Genomic DNA, 11,800 nt, shown 5'->3' with positions numbered 1-11,800 from the left:
TTGGAATCAAGTTCAAGAAAGTGCCATTGCTATGTGACAATGAGAGTGCAATCAAGTTGATAAACAATCCGGTTCAACATGCAAGAACAAAGCACATTGATGTCCGCCACCATTTCATAAGAGATCACCAATAAAAATGGGACATTTGCATTGAGGGTGTAGGCATCGAAGATCAACTTGCCGATATATCCACCAAGCCATTGGATGAGAAAAGATTTTTCAAGCTAAGGAATGAGTTGAACATATTGGATTTCTCAAATATGTGTTGATGCACCCCCACTCATATGACATGCCTCTTCTTCGAACAATCCAAGGTAAAAGTTAATTGGCATGGCATATATCCTTGCTAAGGACATGTTTAGTGCATCTAGTCATATTTTCAATCTTATTAGGACCTTTCAAGTGGTTCTATTTTATTAGACTCATTCATGAAAATCAAATAATTTTAATGTCTATATGGTATCACTATTGCTTCTATGCTTGACTTGATCTAGTGATGGCATATGACATGTTTATGGGCTTGTAAACCTAGTGTTTAATCTAGAAAATGAGCTATAAGTGTTTAACTCAACATGGTACAAGATAACCCTTATTTGGAGGTGTGAAGAAGCTTGTCCTTGGATCAAACCGAGTTAAATATCTTTGGTAAATAATCTAGATTGGACCAAATTTAGAACTTTGATCCTCACCCCATTGATTGACATTGATAATCTCGACCCTACAAGTAATACTATCTATATTTAGAACCTTTATGGTCATTAATGACAAAGGGGGAGAGAAACAAAGATAGTAGTAAAAATAGTGAAAAAAGGGAGAAATATCATAAAGGAAGAGAAATATAAAGATATCTTGATATATGACATAGGGGGAGAGATATGATAAAGGAAAGGAATCAACTAAAATTTTGAGCACACAAGTAGAGGGAGCAAGCTCATGAACTTGTATGATGCATTTGAATGTGCATTTTATATGTTTGCTTGCATGACACAAGTATTAAATTTAAACATCCATGCTTGTGTGATGTATGTTAGTTATAAGATTGAATGATGAAATGAAATCACTAGATAACTTTTATTTCCAAGTATTGTTTCCAAGTGGTATTTAGCTAACCATGGTGCTAAGGATGGTATATTGGTGCACTCCGATTGGTATCGCGCTTCAAAGATTCATCTTTTATACCTTAGCATCATTTAGTAGACATTGACTCCTATATTTCCTATCTAAGCATATGTGCAAGCTACAATCCAAACTCTTAGCACATATGTAGGGGGAGCAATTGCTACCATTTGAGGTTCATGAAACTTATCCATATCCTTTTACACATGGTAAATATGTTTGGGCAAGCAACATGGATTCAATTGAATTTCAATTCATATCTTTGTGAAAGGGTTATCATCAATTACCAAAAAGGGGGAGATTGAAAGCTCTAGTTTGGTTTTGATGAATTGATGAAACCCTAAGTGCTAACCTAGTTTATCAAGTGATCATGAGATAGGTAGCACATTTCAAGTGGTGAAGCAAATGAAGATCATACCATGATGATGATCAAGTGCTTGGACTTAGAAAGAAGAAAGAGAAAACCAAAAAGCTCAAGGCAAAGGTATAAACTATAGGAGCTATTTTATTTTGGTGATCAAGACACTTAGAGAGTGTGATCACATTTAGGTTTGATAGCTGTACTATTAAGAGGGGTGAAACTCATATCAGAATGCGGTTATCAAAGTGCCACTAGATGCTCTAACTCATTGCATATGCATTTAGGATCTAGTGGAGTGCTAACACCCTTCAAACTGTTTGTGAAAATATGCTAACACATGTGCACAAGGTGATACACTTGGTGGTTGGCACATTTGAGTAAGGGTGAAGAAGATAGAGTCGAAGAGGAGTTAGCCACGCTGGTTACAGAGTGACCGGACGCGTCCGGTATGGTGATCGGACACGTCCGATATTTGGAGACGAACTCCGCGAACGGACGCGTCCGGTCGCCACACTGGACGCGTCCGGTGTGAATCAGAAAAAAATAGTATACGACAGGACAGTCGATCGGACGCTGGCAGCATCCGGTCTGGTATCGCCAGACGTGTCTGATCGGGCAAGGATGCTTAGTGTACTGCACCGGACGCTGTGGCTCAGCGTCTGATCATTTGTGTTTGTGCGTCCGGTGTGAGCGTCCGGTCGTCAGCAGATTAAGTAGCAACGGCTATGTTGGTTTGAACTAGACACATGGCAGTCTGGGGGCTACCGGACACGTCCAGTATTCACGACCAGTGCATCCGGTGCTGCGTCCGGTCAGTTGGACCGGAGCGTCCGGTCAGCCCGCGTTATGCCCAGTAAAGGGGTATAATGGCTCTATTCTGTGGGGGTTTCTATTTAAGCCCCATGGCCGGTTGAAGATCATACCTTTGGCCATTTTCATTGACATAGCAACCTTATGAGCTTAGCCAAAGCCCCCCCCACTCATCTCCACCATTGATTCATCATCTTTGTGAGATTAGGAGTAAATCTAAGTGCATTGCTTGAGTGTTTGCATCTAAAGGCACTTGGTGTTCGTGTTTCGCTGTGGATTTCGCTTGTTACTCTTGGTGGTTGCCGCCACCTAGACGGCTTAGGGCAGCGAGAATCATCGAGCGGAGGGTGGTGATTGTCTCCGGCTCCGATTGTAGTGAGTGTGAGGGGTTCTTGACCTTTCCCCGGCGGAGCGTCAAAATGTACTCTAGTGGATTGCTCGTGGCTTGTGTGATCCTCATCTTGTGTTGGTTGTGCGGCACCCTATTGCGGATTTGGCGTGTGAAGCTAATTAGCACGTTAACCTCCAAGTGAGTGAATCACCACAACGAGGACTAGCTTGCCGGCAAGCAAGTGAACCTTGGTAGAAAATCATTGTGTTCATTTTTTTATTCTGATGTGATTGGTCTTTATTGATATTGATTCTTGTGATTGATTGGTTCACTCCTCGATACGGCGGTATAACTATCTTGCTTACTCTCATTATATTACTGCAAACTAGTTGTCAAGCTCTTTAGTGTAGTTAGTTATGAGAGCTTGCTTGCTTGGTTGGTGTGGCTCTTTAGTTAGCATTTGAGAGCACACTAACATAGAGTAGTATCATAGCTATTGTGTGAATAGATACTATCTAAACTAGAATTATGGTAGATGGCTTGCATTTTGAGTAGGCTAGCGCAACACTTGCTTCACCTCATAATTGTCTAACCATTTTGTTAAGTGTTGTTGTAAAAATTTTTATTAGGCTATTCACCCTCCTCTAGCCATTAGGACCTTTCACCAAGAAGAGTGCAATATCCGGTGATGGAACGTCGATCTATTGGGTCACTGGCCCAAGTGGAGTCCGAGTAAGCATGAGGCTGAAGCAGACTATCATGCACATAGAATAAACTTTGAGATGATGTCCCCCGTAAGTATTGCTACACGCGAAGTAAATGTCCAAAATGAACAGATGTTGGAGCACAAACAAACTGACTCAAAATATGGACGGCATGAGCAATATCAGGCCTAGTGATAGTGACATAAACAAGGCTGCCCATAATATGTCGATATCGAGAGGGATCCTCAAGAGCTACCCCATCAGTGAGACAAAATTGCAAGTAAAGATCCATAGGTGTAGCTGTAGTTCGATTATCAGTGATGCCTGAACGAGCAATAAGATCTTATATGTACTTAGACTGAGAAAGATGGTAACCATTGGTAAATTGCTTGACCTCAATGTCTAAGAAATAACTGAGAGGACCCAAATCAGACATCTGAAATTCAGCACTAAGTTGTTGCTTCACATGAGAAATGTGATCCTCATCATCACCAGTAATCTGCATATCATCAACATATAGAAGAAGCAAAGTACGACCACGCGGTGACAAATGAACAAATAAAGCCAGATCATGATCACTAGGTCAAAAACCAGCAGCCCGTATCACAGATACAAAATGCTCATGCCAAGCACGAGGAGCCTGTTTAAGGCCATATAAAGCACGTCAAAGACGACAAACATATCCTGGAGGAGCAACAACACCTTGAGGTGGTTACATATAAATTTCTTCAGTCAAAACACCATGACGAAGAGCATTCTTGACATCCATTTGAGAGATATGCCAAGAAGAAGAAGCCACTGCAAGTAATGTGCGAATCATCATATGAGCAACATGTGCAAATGTCTCATCATAATCTAGCCCTTGAGTCTGCTAAGAACCTCTGTCAACAAGATGGGCCTTATATCTCTCTATAGAGCCAACAGACTTGGTCTTAACTTTGAATACCCACTTAGATGTAATAGGTACCGTATGTGATGGCAATGGAACAAGATCCCAAGTGCCTTGATGATCAAGGGCAGCAAGTTCCTCAGACATAGCTAGCTGCCATTTTGGAATACGAGAAACTTCCTCATAAGTGGATGGCTCATCAACAATAGCATTCACATGAGGAAAACCATACTTATCTACAGGACAAATAGTGCTATGATCTCAAAGATTATATCGTGGACCAACCTGTAACTCATCAGAAACAATAGATGACTCATCAACAGTATTATTAGAATCATCAACAACGGGCTTGTCAGGACTGGCCAAGGTGGTAGAATTAGAGGGAAGCTGGTTGGGGTTTTTAAGACGATGGCTGAAGACACGTGTGATGGGTGGTTTGGAAAAAGAGTGAGGTGGAGGAGTTTCAGGAGGTAAAGGTGGCGTGATGGAAATAGGAGCAGATGGTGTGGAGGTGTCATAGCTGGATGAAATTGGAGGAAGACACAAAAAGGAGGTGGACTCCATGGGAGAATAGGAGGGCTTGGTAGAAGGGTTATAAAAAAGGATGGTCCTCAACAAAATTAACATCACAAGAGATGCGTATGCAACGAGAAAGAAGGGTCATAGCATCAATAACCTTTATGCTCAGGACTACACCCCAGAAAAACACACTCAACAGACTATGCAGTCAATTTAGTGCGCTCACGAGGGGCAAGCAAAACATAGCATGTACATCCAAAAACATGAAGATGATCATAGCTAGGAGGAGTACCATAAAGTACTTCACTAGGGCATTGGTCTGACAGTTTGGATGAGGGTTGCCTATTGATGAGGTAGACAGCAGTGGAAACAGCTTCACCCCAAAAATAAGAAGGGATAAAAGATAAGATCAAAATGGTGCGAGCTGTCTCTATGAGATGGCGATGTTTTCGTTCGGCAACACCATTCTGAGCATGAGCACCTGGGTAAGAGAGCTATGCAAGAGTACCCTCAGAGGACAAAAATTGGCGAAAAGCAGCAGACAAATATTCACCCCTAGAGTCTGAACGAAGAATTTTAATGGGAGTAGAAAACTGTGTGTGAACCATTCGAACAAAAGACTGATAAATGGAATACAAGTGCGAACGATGTTTCATGAAATAAATCCATGTATAGCGAGAATAATCATCAATAAAAATGACATATTATTTGTGGCCACCCTTTGTAGCAAAAGGTGCAGGACCCCATACATCTGAATGAATAAAATCAAAAGGTCTAGTAGAATGGAAAACACTAGAAGAATAAGGAAGTTGTATTTGTTTGCCAAGTTTATAACCCTTACAATGAAAGCTAGACTCAATAGATGTATGACCTAAACAACCTTTATTTATCATGGAGGACAAACGAGACCCACAAAGATGACCAAGACAATGATGCCACTTGGCGAAGGAGGTGGCTGAAGACGATGCAGCGATGAGACATGAGCTGTTGATGCAACAGACAAAGGAAGATGTAGGGTGTCTAAAACATAGAGGCTAGAAGCACCCTTACAGCGATGGCTAGTCCTAATCACTTTCCAGCTGTGACAGTCCTGAATAAAACAAGATGAGTCATCAAAACTAACAAAACAATTTTGGTCGGTAACTTGACCAACCGATAGAAGATTCATAGACAACTGAGGTACAAAAGAAACATTTGGTATAGAAAAATGATTATTGCAAAGTGAACACTGATGAGTGATAGAACAAGATGTACCATCGGCTAACTGAATAGAAGCGCTATCAGTGACCGGCTTGCAGGCAACCAACTGGGACTGGTCGGATGTCACATGGAAGGAGGCTCCAGAATCAAGCACCCAAGACGAAGGAACACTCAGAGTCGAGGAAGTAGCAATAGAAACTGACCCAACAGGTCCTGAACCTCGAGGAGTGGAAGAAGTACCACGACCACGAGCAGCATGGCGGGTGCGAAATTCAGCCAACTTCTCTAGATGCTTAGCAAAATAGGCATTTGAACTATGATTAGTCCTGCCACAATGCTTACAGGGTTCTTTGAATGCACTGGTCTTCTAAGAAGCAGCCAACACACTGTAAGGGTGAGACACAGAAGAGGACAAGGACTGAAGACGTATCTCTTCAACAAGTAAGTCAGACAATGGTTGTGCCATGGTTAGAGTAGAGGAAGTATGAAACAGCCTTGTACGAATAGAATCAAACTCTACCCTGACTCCCATGACAAATTTGTAAGTAAGAAACTACTCAATAAATGAAAGTGTTGTATAATTCTAACCAGCTGTACACTGAGGTATCATGGAGATCAAAGAACCCATCAACCGATCAAAGGTAGAATAGTACTCATCAATGGACATGTCTTTTTGTTCAATAACATGAAGTTGCTGCATGAGAGTATGCTGAAGGGCACCACTTTCCTGAACATAGCGTGCCTTCAAATAAGACCACATGGGTTTGGCTTGCTTAAACTTATGCAGACTCATAATCATGGTGTGTTTAACATTGTTAACCATAGCAGCCATTACTTTTCCCTCATTGATTTCCTAGCTTTTGACTGCAGCAGCATTACTACTATCAGGCTTGAACGTCAGTGGATCATCAGTTAAGTAAAAAATGAAGACCAACACCTCTCAAAGCAGTTTCAACAGAAAAGGCCCATTCCAGATAATTCGGACCATCAACAGTAATATTGATGGCAATTGCAGGAGTAATTTGAGACATTGCTGGAGGCTAAAATGAAGAATTACCACCAGCACAGAAGAAGTTGCAAGGAATATCACCGGTCGTAGGGCACTAGTAGGAATCCTCTGTGGTTGACAGAGGAGGAAGATCGGTAGCAGCAGACGAGCACATAGAGCACGAACAGGTGAGGGAGTTCGTGCAGGCCATGAACAAGCCACACATGATGTCCTATGTCTGTGAAGAAGTTCCACGCCCCACGCGTAAAGACCACGAGCAGAGGCGACCCCGACCCTGACGGATGGGTCGCGCAGATGGCGTAGACTCCCCCGACGGACCCGACGGATGGTGAATTCTGGGTGTGTGGCCCCACATGGGAAGTGCGTGTGAGAAGTCCGCAAAGGACAGGCGAGCCGCGAGCGGATGAAGCTGGCCACGCAGATGAAGACCTCACGACGAAGGTGGCTGACGGTGCTGAAAGCTCTAGTATGGTTTTGGTGAATTAATGAAACCCTAAGTGCTAACCTATTGCTCTAGTGATTATAAGATATGTAGCACATTCTAAGTGATGGAGCAAATAGAGAAGATCATGGTGATGGTGGAGTCCATGGAGATGATCAAGTGCTCGGGCATGGAAAAGAAGAAAGAGAAAAACAAAATACGCTCAAGGCAAAGGTGAATTTGATAGGGTCATTTTCTTTTGGTGATCAAGACACATAGCGGGTGTGATCACATTTAGGATAGATAGCCGTACTATTAAGAGGGGTGAAACTCGTATTGAAATGCCGTTATCAAAGTGCCACTAGATGTTCTAACTCATTTGCATATGTATTTAGATCTAGTGGAGAGCTAACACCCTTGAAAATATTTGTGAAAATATGCTAACACACGTGTAGAAGGTGTTACACTTAGAGGTTGGCACATTTGAGCTAGGTGTTACACTCGGTTTGTTGACCAGACACTGGAGCAAGGAGGTGACCAGACGCACAGCTTCTAGGTCTGGTCGTGTATGACGTATGCTGATGTAAGCATGGAGACGAGGAAGAAGCGAGCGGACACAGGGGCGTGTCCGGTCATGCTTGACATGATGCGTCCCGAGGATTTCATTGGTTCTCTTGTGATTGATTGATTGATCATCGCTTGCCACGTTGGTATAACCTCACTACCTCACCCTTGCATTTACTTTCCTAGTGTTGCTAAGCTCTTTAGTGTAATTAGTTTTGAGAGCTAGCTTGTGTCGGATCTAGTGGTTAGTGAGGCTCTTTAGTTAGTCTTTGAGAGCTCACTAACTTAGTGGTAGTAACCTAGCATTGTGTGCTTAGAGACTAGTAACTAAAATTATGGTAGGTGACTTGCATTTTTAGTAGGCTAGCGCAAGTATTGCTTTGCCTCATTTTTGTCCAACCACTTTGCTTAGTGTTGTGGTAGAAATTTTTATAGGCTATTCACCCTCCTCTAGCCATTATGACCTTTTAAGTGGTATCGGAGCCGTGGTCGTCGTGATTTCAGGCTTAACAACCTTCGGTGTCAAAATGGCTCAAGTCAACCATACCAAGAAGCCACCCCAATTTGATGGCTGAAATTATCCTTATTGGATGGCAAAGATGACCACCTACATCAGGTCAATCAATAGAAAGGTTTGAAAGATGGTGGAGACCAAGATTGAGGTTGCCAATATCGAAGCTCCCATCGTCGCCGAAGAAGTATTGCTCCAAAACAAGGACATTGCTCTTAGTATCATTCGTGATGCTTTGGATGAGAGAATATTTGAGCAAATCAAGAACATTGGGATGACTCATGAGGTATGGAAAAAGTTGGAGGAATCCTTTGAGGGCACTCAAGCCATGAAGGGTGCAAAGACATACATTCTCAAAGATAAGTTTGCAAGCTTTAAGATGAAGGAAGATGAGAGTGTGCCGGAGATGTTACATAGGCTTCAAGTGCTTATCAATGATCTCAAAGCACTTGGAGAAGAGGTGAAGGACAAGGACTTCTCTCGCAAGTTCTTAAGATGCTTACCATCAAGATTTGACACATTGGTCACTATTATAGTGAGGTGTGGCTTGAACGCTATGACACCAAACCAAGTGTTGGAAAATATGATGACCGATGACACCTATAGAGATGATGATGAAAAGAAAGAGAAGAATGAGAAGAAGGATGATAAGAAGAAGAGTGGCATTCAAGGCCACTTCATCCAAGGGCAAGGCCAAGCAAGATACATCAAGTGAAGATAAAGGCTCATTTTCTTGGGATGACGATGATGGTGAGAAGATGACTCTCTTTGTGAAGAGATTTGGCAAGTTCATGGTGAAGAAAGGCTATCGTGCTAGAAGGAAGAAGTTTCCGTCCAAGAATATTGGAATGAAATAATTGAATAGATTGGTTAAACATGATCTAGTTAGAGGCTTGAAAGATGTGGTATTTAAGAACAAACTTTGTAGCTCTTATTAAGCCGGCAAACAAGATGGAAACACCCATCCTAAGAAGAGTATAATGAGCACTAGCAAAGCATTTAAATTGTTGCACATGGATTTATTTAGGCCAACATAGTACACTAGCATTGATGGAAACAAATATGGCTTTGTGATAGTAGATAACTATACAAAATACACTTGGGCATTCTTTCTAGCGGACAAGAGTGATGTATTTACAATATTTCAATCTTTTGTCATGGGTATTCACAATGAGTTTGAGACAACCATTAAGAGAGTTAGAAGTGACAATGATAGTGAGTTCAAGAACATAAGAATTGATGAGTTGTGTGATGACTCTAGAATTAGATATCAATTCTCGACCAAGTACACTCCATAATCAAATGACCTTGTTGAGAGAAAAAATAGAACACTCATTGACATGGCAAGATCTATGCTTAGTGAGTACAATATGAGTCAATCCTTTTGAGCCGAAGCTATCAATATGGCTTGCTATTGTAGCAACCATTTATATTGTCACCCATTAAAAAAGAAAACACCTTTATGAGCTCTTGAATGGTAGAAAGCCAAACATTGCATATTTTTGGGGCTTTGGTTGCAAATGTTATATCTTGAAGAAAGACACTTGATTGAACAAGTTTGACAAGAAGTGTGATGAAGGATTCTTGCTTCGATACTCAACCACTAGCAAAGCATATAGAGTTTGAAATTTGGCAAGTGGTATTCTGAAAGAAGTTTATGATGTTGAATTTGATGAAACCAATGATTCCCAAGATGAGAATAAGAATCTTGAAGATGTTAGAGGCATTCAACTTTTAAATGCCATAAAGAACATGGATGTTGATGAATTAAGACCTAGGCAAGTGATTGATGAAGAAGATGATTAAGTGCAAGTGCTTTCTAACTTAAATGTAGGTACTATAAGCGTAGGTTTCGAGACAGTTCATGAAGGTTTTGGGTATGGTAGTAGGAATCAGGAGGGGGAGGAAGTTTTGGACTTCACGGTAGCTTTTGACCTGATGATAGCCAACACTTTCTTTAGAAAGAGAGAATCTCATCTAGTGACCTTCAGTAACAGACAACACTCTAACCAAATTGACTTTGTCCTCACAAGAAGAAAGGACAAACGATTATGCTTGGGTTGCAAGGTGATACCAGGAGAGTGTGTTGTTTCTCAACATAAGCTTTTGGTGGCCGACTTTCGTTTTCAAGTACATGCCCGTAGAGATATACAAGCTAAGATTGAAAGAACAAAGTGGTGGAAACTGAAAGGGGAGATGTCAGAGGTATTCAGGGAAAAGGTTATCAAAGAGAGCTCTTGAAAGGAAGAAAATGACATAACAATATGTGGGATAAGATGGCAACCAACATTCAAAAGGTGGCCTCAGAGGTGTGTGGAGTAACCAAAGGAAGTGAGAGGCTAAAGATATTTGGTGGTGAAACAAGGAAGTCCAAAGGGCTATTAATGAAAAAAGAGTGCTATAGATGCTTGTACCATGATAGGAGTGTGGACAACATAGAGAAGTACAAGGTGGTAAAGAAGACTGCAAAGCGAGCTGTAAGTGTAGCAAAGGGTAGAGCGTACGATGATCTTTACCAACGTTTGAGTACGAAGGAAGGAGAGAAAGACATTTATAGGATGGCTAGGGTTCGTGAGAGAAAGACAAGGAACTTCAACCAAGTTAAGTGCATTAAGGATGAAAGGGAACATCTCTTGGTGAAGGAGGATGAGATCTGACATCGATGGCAAGAGTATTTTGACAAATTGTTCAATGGTGAGAATACGGACACAACCTTTCAGTTGGATGATTCTTTTGATGACACTAATAGGCGCTTTGTGAGGAGAATCTAAGAATCTGAGGTCAGAGAGGCGTTGAAATGGATGAAAGGAGGTAAGGCGATGGGATCAGATGGTATCCCGATCGAGGTGTGGAGATGCCTCGAGGGCATAGCTATAGTATGGCTAATCAAACTGTTCAACCATATTTTTCGATCGAACAAGATGCCTGATGAGTGGAGAAGTATATTGGTACCGATATACAAGAATAAGGGGATATTCAAAATTGTACTAATTACCGAGGAATTAAGTTGATGAGCCATACTATGAAGCTATGGGAGAGAGTTATCGAACATCGCTTGAGAGCAATAACGTGGGTCTCTATGAACCAATTTGGTTTTATGTCCGAAAGGTCAACCATGGAAGCCATTTTCTTAATAAGACAAGTTATGGAGCGGTATAGGGAGAAGAAGGACCTACACATGTTTTTATTGACTTGGAGAAGGCTTATGAAAATACCAAGGAATGTTATGTGGTGGACTTTGGACAAACATAAAGTCCCAACAACGAAGTACGTTGGGCTCATTAAGGACATGTACAACAATGTTGTGACTAGAGTTCGAACAAGTGATGGAGACACGGATGACTTCCGATTAGGATAGGACTACA

The sequence above is a fragment of the Miscanthus floridulus genome, chromosome 4 (assembly GCF_019320115.1).
Source record: "Miscanthus floridulus cultivar M001 chromosome 4, ASM1932011v1, whole genome shotgun sequence".
NCBI lineage: Eukaryota > Viridiplantae > Streptophyta > Magnoliopsida > Poales > Poaceae > Miscanthus > Miscanthus floridulus.
The sequence above is the reverse complement of the archived record's forward strand: the minus strand, read 5'-3'. Positions refer to the sequence as shown.